This window comes from Aplidium turbinatum, chromosome 3, assembly GCF_918807975.1.
Source record: "Aplidium turbinatum chromosome 3, kaAplTurb1.1, whole genome shotgun sequence".
Taxonomy (NCBI): Eukaryota; Metazoa; Chordata; class Ascidiacea; order Aplousobranchia; family Polyclinidae; genus Aplidium; species Aplidium turbinatum.
In genome coordinates, this window is record NC_137474.1 from 38,547,108 (window position 1) to 38,559,470 (window position 12,363).

At 38.6% G+C, this 12,363-nt stretch overlaps 1 protein-coding gene and 1 pseudogene across 2 annotated transcripts in view; both read right to left on the reverse strand.

Moving 5' to 3' along the window:
• Window positions 1–12,363, reverse strand: part of LOC145766924 (sodium/nucleoside cotransporter 1-like) — a 30,041-nt gene that overhangs the window by 16,640 nt on the left and 1,038 nt on the right. The gene's annotated exons all lie outside the window — the stretch shown is intronic.
• LOC145767715 (small nucleolar RNA U3) lies at window positions 10,712–10,877 on the reverse strand (annotated as a pseudogene).

A 12,363-nucleotide genomic window follows, 5' to 3' on the forward strand; every position in this document is an offset into this window, starting at 1 on the left:
GAATCTAGATGAACACTCACAAGCTTGAGGCTAGTCTCTTTTGCTACGTGTTTCTCATCAGTTCAATTTCGCGCGTTTTCGCTCAGTCTACCAGTGATCATGTGATCTTTGCGCCTCACGTGACGTCGTATTTTCTCACGCCTAGCTGTGCATTCTGCTGTCTTTTATGAGTGAGAGAGTAGGCTTAAACTTGTACGAGCTTACAGTCACTTCGTTGATAGGCCTATAATACTGATGAGTAGGCTTGCCATTTTTTAGAAATACAAAATCTGGGAAGCATATCGAAAACTTTAAATGAACTTATAGTAGGCCTAGTACAAAAGAATTTAATGCAACTAATTAATTCGGCCTAATATGGACAAATTACCAATATATGTAGGCCCATTTCACCAACGAAAACAAAAGAACTTAATAATATTAATAAGCAAATGAATCAGTCTTAATGATATTTTTCTGTGCTAAGCACCTTTTTCAAAATTACAGTGTTTGATTTTATCTTTTCATAAAATTCACTACATGTCAAATCAACATTAATTTTGCAAGTGAGGAGAGCTTTGACATTCTGTTCTAGCATTTGGCCTCTGTCATCAGACCACATATTGTTCATAATTAAAAAAATTCGCTCAACTGGTGCTGATGTCCCAGGCAAACAAAGCACATACTCGATAAGTTTTTGAAAGTTTGGAATGGTTATGTTTTCATTAATAAAAGTTTGGAACATTAATTGGATCCATTTTTGCTCAAGACATGTCGTTGCATTTTGCCTCGATTCTTCCCTCTCACTCTCAGACATGTATTTCTTTACCAAAACGTACGCATCGAAAAGGAAGTCGATGTTGATCACTTGCTTATGAAACATTTTGTTGATATTATTCGCAGACTCACGTACAAGTGGCCAGGATAAGTCTTCACTTAAGTTCATCCAAAGATGAGGTATCACATCTTCATAGCATAGCTATAACTATCTATTCAGTTATGATTCACATTTCTCGTAAAAATCTCGAACTTCTGTAAGAAACACCCTTGCATATATTTCTCCTTCTTCCTCAAGCTTTTCCAAAAGACACTTTGCTTGGTATGGGACAAAGTTATTTACCTTTTTTTTCATGTAAGTTCAACTTTAACTACATGAAAATATTTGCTACATCTACAGCACTAGTCTTTTGACTTTCCATCTTCAGAATAATCTTATTAAAGTAGGCTACTACTTCAACTCTCCATGCATAAATGTGAGATAGAGTTCTTGGGCTGGTTCTTCAATTGATGGTTAGGCAACGTGCTTGTACGATAGTACCGTATAGCTCTTCAAAGTTTCAAACATTTCAAGAACCCGTTGTAAAGCAGGCAGTAAGGATAAAAACCTGGTGTTGTCGTGTTGCAAAACTCTTTTGTACTCAACATCAACAAATTTGTAAAACTTTAAGTTCCGAAACTCGAACAGTATAAATTTAAAAGAATTTGTAAATTTTAACAACGAAGCTTTCGACGCACACTGGCAAAGCATCAACAGCATGCCGAAGGCAGTTGTGGACGATATGAACTGCACATCCAATGCCAACAAGATTCCGTTTAAGGTTTTTCTTAACTTAAAAAAAACATTAGTTTGTCCTCTTCATTTAATCTGGTACCTCCAAAATTCGTATTGCAGTTGTCCTCACAAAATCCAATCAGTTTCTCTTTGAGTCCTGTACGGTCAAGAACCGAGAGCAGGTAGTATTGCCCTAGCTTAGTATTGCAGCAGTTTCTCCAGGAACAGATTTGAATTTCAATAGCTTCACTTTAATGCCAGTTTCAGGTAGAAAGTAGCGAATTACAATGGAAACAAGTTTTACTTCTTTCCTGTTGGAAGCATCAGTTGTAACAGTGGCGAAGTTAACTTGCTCCAATCCCTGGCGAAGTTCGTCAGTGGACATGGGGGCAATAACGTTAACAACTATAGATTCCTACTTTGTTTTGCCTAAACAAAATTTAGGCTCGAACAGTTTTGAAAACAACTTGGAAGTGCAATCTGAACTTTTAAAACTTTGTCCATGGGTAGCGGTATGATCAGCAAAAGTTGTCTTACTTGCAGCTATAGCCAGCGCAGCATCGGTGCCATTAGTTTTGAAGAAGGAAGTCAAACGAATTTTTTTTTTTAAATCTCAAATGGAAAATTCCGGGACAAACTGGTTGACCGGGTGAGACAACGGGACAAGGCCTTAAAATCGGGACGTAAGGCAAGCCTACTGATGAGCATAATACGTCTATCTTACATATTGTTATCCTTTGTGCTTGTTATCTGTGTTGTTATTGTTAGATAATAAAAACAAATAAAAAACAAACTTCGAGTTACACTCTTCTGTACTGTTTTAAAAGTAGGCAAACAAAATTTCCAACTGTCATATTTACTGTCTTTTCAAACTTTCTCATAACAGCTACTGTAGGCTACGTGGAAGCCGAAAAGGTTTGATCTAGCTATTTTGGTTTTATTTTTTATGCAAATAGAGAAATAAAACAGAGTATCCTTAGCGGGTTTAACATACTTTTTTACTCACAAAATATATAACATATTTAAAATAAACTCAAACGTTTTCGACACGTACGTGTGTCCTCATCAGGAATTAAATCTGCAATATAAGTACATAAAATGAAAAATCTTAAGATAAATTTAACTTTGCACTATAACTGTAACGACACTCTGGACTGAAAAGCACAAACTGAACAGATGATACAGGAATGATTACGAGTAAATTATACGGTGGGAAACAGATCATCACATGAGATGTAAACTACAGGCATTTGACAAGCAATTAGATTTTATGCAAATTGTTTGTTTTGTTTTTCATATCTTTATCCTGCATTGCGGGAAAGCGGACTTGAGCGTTATTCATCGGTGTGCCCCTTCCGACGTACATCTGACCCACGCTGCAGCCGACGGCAATGTCTGTTTCCGGTTGTCTACTCTACTTATGACTTAAATTTGGTACTACCCATTACTCGAAATCGATCACACTGGGTAGAGGAAATTATCGTAAAGTTTCTTGCCCAGAGAAACAACAGCAAGTGCGGGTGGCTGAAGTCGAACATGCAGGCTCTCGACTGCGAGCCCAACGCGCTAACCACTCGGCCACTGCTGCCGACTTATAGCCCAATACCAAACTTTGAGCGAAACGTTTTTTTTTTTTTGTAGTTTGATGTGTTTGCAAATGATATTTCATTAACTTTCCTAATAATAATAATGTTTGTTTTGATATAGCGCTGTATCCATCGCAGAATGCGTTGCTCCTCAGCGCTTCACAAAGCAGACAATGTCAATGCAGCCGTATAGAGGCGCAACCAGAGATGGGCGTGATCTTGATCTTGAAGATCACAAGTGATCTTGAAGATCAAGATCGTGATCTTGAAGATCACTTTTTTTTTGGTGATCTTGATCTTGATCTAAGATCACTTTTTTTTGTGTGATCTTGATCTTGAAGAACAATAAGATCAAGATCACTTTAAAATTAAAGTTTACTTCCTAGATAGAGGCATTTTTTTAAAACTTGTACTGTACAAAGTAGTTAGTGGCGACTACTAACATTAAGCCACTGCTAATCTGGTATGTGTCGAACAAAAGACGATTTAAAATCTCCATCTAATCTGGTCAGTGTTGCCATTTCAAAATTGAAAAAGTTTTCGGTGTTGGTCATAATAAATAAGTCAACTTCCGTGTACTTTATGTTGACGTATAATAAAAAATGATTTAACTTTGTTCACAATTTCGATGTGTGAATTTTAAAGAAATGGTTGCTTTCTTTGACCCAATTTTAGATGTTTCAAAAGTGTAGAATGGCGGTGTTAAAAAATCTGGACTCTAGCCGACTTTGGTCATGTAAAGTGGTTTATTGCAGCAAATCAACCAGACCAAGACTTGTTTACGGTCTGAGTATGGAGCGGTTTGTTTGACCGCAAACCTCTGGAACTTTTTTGATAGCAGACAACAGTATCAAGGTTGCCAGATGGGTAAATGGTGCAATAAACATTGACATAACACAGTGAAAGTTAAAACAACTTAGTAACACGAATAAAAACTCCAACATAAACCAGACAAAAATTTGGTAAAAAATGATGCAGTTAAACTTTATTATTATTTATTTACTATAAATAAAAAGCATAAAACTAATTGCTTTTTCAGTAGGCTACTATTGTAATTAACCTCGGCCTTGGGGTGACGTTGCGATTCTACGCAAACTACGTCAACAATTGATAGGCCTAATAGCAACAGTCACTAACTCATTACAATTCTTAGGCCAGCGATCGAGTAGTTAAAAGTAAAAGTTAGCAATACCATAGATATCTTACATATAGATATGCAACTCAGCAATCGTGGAATTATCGTCACGCTCGACTGACTTTATGGACACAATCAACAATCAAGGTTGCCAGCTTGGCTAGCGTATCTATGGTAGGCTATTATTGTACGGTTTGGGCTTGGCGAGTGGCGGCTTTTGAGCTCCTTTGGAATATTTTGTTTGGCGTATATTTCAAGTTTTCACAGAATAGCCTACTATGAAAAATCAAGACAATAATCTTTCTTCACGTAGGTTATGCAACTTCTGTTTCATGATCGTTGGAACTATCATTTAAGCTTATTTCCAGTGACTCATTAAAGCTTGTTGTAGGCAGTTTACAAACCTGAGATAGAGGGGCGCCGGAACGATTTTAGGGTGAGATATACGGTAGCGATAATGCTGGGCAACTCGTTCGTTTTCCCGCTATTAGCCATGAAAGTCGAAATGTGAGACAGATGAATAATTGCAATAACTTGAACAAGAAACGAAAGGTAAATTTCACATTCATAGCATCACAATCTGCTGCAAAGTATAAAATGTGTCCACGGGATAATTTGTGTGGGCCTACTGTAGGCTATAGGCCCTATAATTTGGCTAAAAGCGAATAGCAGAAGTTGTTAGCCTATATTGCAAAATGTGCAGTAGCTTACATGACCTTAAAAGGGCACCATTGCCCCCCATCCAGAGAAAATTTGAGGGTAGGGGGCATCCTCCCCCCTGCTGAGACAGCTTCATTAGCATCACGGATCCAACCGCCAAACCAAGACAATTTTAATGTTTGGTACACACCATAACTAGGCTACCAAATGCTATAGCACAGCTTTCGGTAGCCAGCAGTAACTTTCATTTTGGTAACACTCAGTAGATTAATTGAATAAAACTTCAGCTTGTCCTGGAACTACAGCTCCAAAAAAGGTCTTTACCTACTTATCAATGGTTGACAGGCTTGTTGTTAGGCATTGTCGGAAATTTTCAAGCATTTTCAGGGGTTGTCAGGCATTGTAGAATAGCTACTTTTAGGCATTGTCTAGGATTTCCAGGCATTGTCGATCATTATCAGTGGTTGACGGGTTTGTTAGGCATTATAGAACATTTTCAGGCATTACCAAACATTTTCAGGGGTTGTCGAGGATTTTCAGGAGTTGTCAGGCATTGTAGAGTAGCTACTTTCAAGCATTGTTGGGAATTTCCAGGCATTGTCAAGGATTTCCAGGCATTGTTGATCAATATCAGTGGTTGACAGGTTTGGTAGTCATTATGGAACATTTTCAGGCATTGTCGAACATTTTCAGGGATTGTCGAACATTTTCAGGGGTTGTCAGGCATTTTCAGAGGTTGTCAGGCATTGTAGAGTAGCTACTTTCAGGCATTGTCGGTAATTTCAAGGCATTGTCTAGGATTTAGGGGTGGCAGAGGGTGCAGGTACCCCGGACCCCCGACTTTTAAAGGGAAAAAAATGTAATTTTGTGTTATTTTTGTCTTTTAGTTTTGGTGGTTTCTGCAAAATGCTGTGCAGTGCTGGATTGATGCTACTGTAGACGTCGAGGGAGTGTTTTGCGCCATAGGCGAATTTTTTTTCACGGGGGCCCCTGATCTAAAAGTGCCCCGGGCCCCCCATCTGTTAAATCCGGCGTTTTTTATCAAATTATAATCAAAATCAAATATCGTAGTCTGAAAGTGCCGCCCGGGGCGGTCCGCCCCTCCTTCCCCCCCTAGCTACGCCACTGATTGTCGGACATCTTCAGGCATTGTCTAGGATTTCCAGGCATTGTCGAACATATTCAGTGGTAGATAGGTTTGTTAGGCATTGTCGAACGTTTTCTTGGGTTGTCGATCATTACCAGGTTTTGACAGGTTTGTCAGGCATTGTCGATACTAATGATAGCCAGGTCATTTAAACGCTGCTGTGTTTGTGTATACCGTAAATACGTTTACAACCTACGCAAAATAGAAAGGGATCATTCTGCTGCGCATGCAGAGCTGGGAATAAAAATGCATGAAAATGTTCGACAATGCCTTACAAACGTGTCAAAAACCAATAATGATCGACAATGCCTGGAAATCCTAGACATGCTAGGAAATGCCCAACAATGCCTGAAAGTAGCTTAATCTAGAATGCCTGACTACCCCTGAAAATGCTAGACAACCCCTGAAAATGTTCGACAATGCCTGACAAACCCATCAACCACTAATAATGATCAACAATGCCTGGAAATCCTAGACAATGCCTGGAAATTCCCAACAATGCCTGAAAGTAGCTACTCTACAATGCCTGACAACCCCTGAAAATGCTCGACAATCCCTGAAAATGTTCCATAATGACTACCAAACCTGTCAAACACTGATATTGATCGACAATACCTGGAAATCCTAGACAATGCCTGGAAATTCCCAACAAATGTCTGAAAGTAGCTACTCTACAATGCCTGACAACCCCTGAAAATGCTCGACAATCCCTGAAAATGTTCAGCAATGCCTGAAAATGTTCCATAATGACTGCCAAACCTGTCAAACACTGATATTGATCGACAATGCCTGGAAATCCTAGACAATGCCTGGAAATTCCCAACAATGCCTAAAAGTAGCTACTCTACAATGCCTGACAACCCCTGAAAATGCTCGACAATCCCTGAATATGTTCGATAATGCCTAAAAATGTTCGACAATGCCTCACAAGCCTGTCAACCACTGATAATGATCGACAATGCCTGTAAATCCTACACAATGCTTAGAAATTCCCAACAATGCCTGAAAGTAGTTAGCCTACTGTACAATACCTGAAACCCCTGAAAATGTTCGACAACCCCTGAAAATGCTCCACGACCCCCCAAAAAGCCGACAATGCCTGACAATGCCCGACAATGCCTACAATGCCAGACAATGGGTATTTTATAATCGAGGTACCCTCTGTGATTTGTTTTCAATCGCCAGAATCTCCATAAAGCAGTCCATGCGGAACGAGAATGTGACGTCATCACAAGCAATCCATACGTCAACTTGAAAACGAAGAAAGTTTTATTTAAACAAAAACCAAAAAAATATATTAAAAATAAAGTTGTTTTGCTGTGCCAAGTTTGAAGTCAATGCATACAGCCATAGCTACGCTGTTAGCCTTCAAACATCGTTACGCACCACTGAGTTGCATATCTATATATAAGATATCTATGGCAATACCAACTATATACCTTTACCCGGGTTGCTTATATACAGTATAGTAACTATTTTTTGCAACATCATTGACCAAAAACTTCATTTTTTTTCAAGTACACAAAAAGTGATCTTGAAAGTGATCTTGATCTTCAAGATCACGATCTTGATCTTCAAGATCACTTAGTTTGGTGATCTTGATCTTCAAGATCACCTATTCTTGGTGATCTTGATCTTCAAGATCACCAATACTGGTGATCTTGCCCATCTCTGGGCGCAGCAACTGAATACATCATTACCTGAATCCATTCCGTTGCTCAGTGCCAAGCAGAAATTAGATTCAGTACCATTTTAAAAAAATCTTTGGTATTACCCGACAAGGTATCGAACCCATGCCTACCAATTCAGAAGCGGACGCACTAACCACTAAACCACCGAGCCGGTTCTTCAACGTAAAAAGAGATTAAAATAAGGCCTGGTTAATCTAATCAAAAACTAAAAAGCCCAAAATGCAAATACTAAACACATAGCCTATACAGCAAACGTTTCGAAAACTAAACTATTTTCATCTTCATTGCTATAAATGTGAGCAATCCCTAAGTTTTGAATCGAATTGCGGCTCACGCCACAAGGGCTAAAATTACATGAAGGAGTTTAAACAAAATCATCCTTGTGACGTCAGCCGCAATTATTAAGAGTTAGGGCACAAGGCATTGCTTACATTCGTAGCACTGAAAATGAAGACAGTTCAGTTTTCGAAAACCAGCTCAATGACCGAGCGAGCTCTGGTGCTGGTAGATCTGAGATCGATTCCGGTTGTGTTCTGTCTTGCACAACACAGAGAGAATAATTCTGGTAATAATGTGATGATACCGTAAACCTGATATAAAAAATGAGCTCTGTCGCTAAAAAACCTTAACTATTGTAAAGCGATAATAAATAAAACCATATCATTACTATTATTTTTCGAAATGTTTGCTAAACATTAGTTTAGTATCAACATTTTGGGCTCTAATTTTTATTAGATTTACTACAGTAGGCTACTAGACGTTCCAACGCCTGAGTATGCATTTCAGCTGAAGCCATCTTGGGCTATTTGTTACAAAATACAGGTCTATCGAGTTCATTATTGATTTCTTTACTTGTCAGTTTCTCTCCACTGTCTGAAACCAACGCATTCCACAACCAACCGCACATGTAAGTCCACAAAGCACAGGATTGAGTTTTTATGTATACGTTCAGGTGGTTTTGGAGGGAAATCCCCTTGTTGACGACTCAACTACGCACTGACGGCGGAGCGCACTTTTGCAGCAAGGAAAGTCACCACTCCGTGTATACGTGTGGCTAAGACACCACTCCGTATACGTGTGGCAGTGCCGGTCTTTGGGGTGTGCAAACCGTGCGATCGCACAGGGCTCGCAAATTAGGGGGCCCGCAATTTACTCAGAAAATGCAGTAATTTTTGTCATTTCCAATGGAAAAATTCAACAAAAGAATTAGCAACAAGAAAACATAGAGACACAACCTATTTCGTTCCCTGAACATTTCATACCCTGAAAAGATCGAGAGAAAAAAACAACGGAGCCGAAGTCGCTGATCGGAGTTGCCGCAAACATTTCAAAATTTCTCTTGATCTTTTCAGGGGACGAAATAGATTGAAATTCGATTTTGTTGACAGCGGACAGCACCATTTTACCGTAGTATTCATACGCAAATTTTTGTTGAACATGCCCTCAGAATGCCCCAGATTAATAATTGTTCAAAATTTTCTGCGGGAAGTCCTCCCTGACCCCCAGCCGCTGGGTGTCGCCTTCGGCGAACACACCATCAGGCAACGCCCGCTGACCGTCAAACCACCCTCCTCCCCTTTCAAAATACCTAGCTACGCTATTGAATTGGATCATTGTCATTGGGGGCCCGCAAAGCATATTCCGCACAGGGCCCGAAATACCCTAAGACCGGCACTGCGTGTGGCTAACCCATCGCCGACTGGACAGTCAACTTCTCTGTGAAATACATTCGCATGTTGATTACACCGAATAACTTCCAAGCAATGCAAGATAAAAGCTTAATTAATCTAGAGTTTGTGTGGTAGCTTATACTTACGTTAATTACTATAAATATCAAACTGTCACTTTTGACCTCTGTTTTACTTTGTATTCTGTTGTTGTGCAATTTGCTTCTTTGGCCTCTTTTTTGCTGTAAGTTAGACTTCTACAAACAAGGAATCATTCTACTTTGGCATCAGAAGGAGGTCAATCCTTACTCCTTAGTAAAATAATTCAATTGTTAGGATAGATATTTTTTGCTGTAGATTTTACTCTATACTAGAAGTACTCAATCATGTTCGATGTTTTCGTTTACAAGTAAATGATATTTCGTCTGTTTAAAAAAAAACAAACTATGGACTGGCATGTTGTAGGTAATAAATAAAATCAATATTTTGAAACAGCGGTCACAACTTCAAGTAACCGCATGGTCTTTTTAAGTTGTGAAAAATCTCGGCAGTTACTGTGTTAAAACTAATGGAAGCTGTAAGTTCAGTTTTCAATACGAACGAAATAGCCCACTTTCCAAGAAATGTACCTTCTTATCAAATATCAATGAAGGCGAATGTGTGCCACTGATATTCCTTTAAAAGTATGAATCGTTTCCTATGAAAGTACGAATCGTTGTTGAAATGAAACGAAGAGTCAAAGTATCCAGCACCATGGTCTACTTTTTTATGAGTGTTGCAAGTGACCATTCAACACCAATACCGGTAATAGACATGAAGCTTTTGTGACGTAGCCTACCCACGCAACAACAAGAACCAATCCGAGCATTTGGCTTGTTCTGAGAAAGCTTATAACGGTATTCTACTTTCACAAATTAATTTTGTGTTAGGCCTACGTATTTTAAAAAGTAAACAGCTAACCCCTAAACAGTAACACACTGCGTCCATTAACATATAACAAATCAAGTTCGTGATACCCCCAATCATAAAAGAATGTTTGTAAACGTCAAATATTCTAAAAAATTTAAATGGTTTCATAATTTCTGACAGCATGTATACATGAATTTGATTGAAGATCGATGTTGCGTTAGTATTAATTCTTGCAAATACGTGACGGCTCTCTCACACAACACTGTTACTGTTTTGCAATTTAAATAAACATAAAGCAAGCAATGTCAAACTTCACATTCCTAAGCATACATTTGCTAACTTTACCGATCATGTTTATTAATTTTTATGTTTGATTAGAAATTGAGCAACTACTCAGAACGAGCTTCCCTCGTCCTGGTCAACTATAAGAATACTCATCAAGGACTGAATCTTCCCTAAGGAAGATTTCAACCAAGCTTCATGCTCAGAGGGAAGCCCTTCGTCTCGTCATCGTAGCTGAGATTTTGTCAACTTTGAGTGACGTTGTGAACGTTGGGCGGATGCCTCTCCTGCCCTCAATTTTTCTGTGGATGGGGGGCAGGGGGGGCAATGGTGCCCTTTTAAGGTCATGTAAGCTATACTGCACATTTTGCGATACGATATAACAATTTCAGCTATTCGCTTTTAGCCTAATTATAATCTTTCATTTCTGCCTCAAATTATTTTTATTTACTTATTATTTATTTGTGTCAGACAAAGCTGTCCATATCCAAAACAAAACAACAAAATAATACACAAACTGCAAATGCACAAAGGTCACAGAGAGCAACTTTGGATGTCGTCAGTTTAAACTCTCACTAAGCAGGCTATCTACTGTTACAAGTTTACATACTACAATGGTACGGTAGTGTTACAAGTTAGAAGAATTGAAAGTAACTTATTCAGAATGATACAAACAATCAGATAACATCAGGTCTGATATAAAGCGATTTGAGGAGTGAATGCAACGGTTGATAAGCAAATACATGTTTTTCCTAAATTTATTTTTAATTATTTATTTGTATCAGACAAGAATGCCCATTGCCCATATCCATATTCGAATTACAAAAGAAACAGCACAAAGAAAGTAGAAAAATAAGAGGCATAGCCTACAAATAGCAGCAACGCAAAAGCAAAATGAAAATACGAGCTCATTTTGATCAGACAACCAACCAGTAAAAATTAACGTTATCAAACGATGACTACCCGGTATTGATATCTTTCAGCCATGGCAGCCATCAAGACTAGGTAACAGCATACATAGTATTTATTATAATGACGACGAAATATAATATTCACGACACAAAATTCTGTATCACAGTAGGTTAGCCTATACATCATTATAACATAGCATGATGCCCTTCCTTGCCATTGTTCTTTGTATACCGGACACTTGTATCATTACTCAATAATGAACTGATGGATGAGCATTATCGCTATATCTTATCTTAAAACTTTAAAAAATTGGCCTTTTAGCAACAAAAGTGCCCTTTTTTCATAATCCTGCTCCCCCAGTCAAAAACCGTTCCGGCACCCCTGAATAGGCTCCATGATCTACCAATTACGTCATGTTTGCGTCATGCAAAAATTATTGAAAATGTTAACAAACCCAATATTAATTCAACCAATATGTTAGATTTTTCTTAACTGATTCAACGTCTGCAGATGTGGAATCAATGTGGAAACAGCTTAATTCGTTAACTGCAAATAATCATTTGTTGTCGATCTACCACTGTTGATGATACTGTAATTTTCTTGTATCTGAAAGATTGACAAGTTAAGAGTTTTGATAGCAACTTCAGGCCATGTAAGATGTTCCTGTTTGCCCTTTTTTTTTGTTAAACGTTTAGTAAACGTATTTTTTCATTGTAGGCTATGTTCAATGATCGCGCCGACCCTGTTGATTGCCAAAGAGGCGCTATTTATCCGCGTTTTGTCACTCACACACGCACCCACACACACACACGCGCACACACAACATGGGAGATTCCCATAATCAAA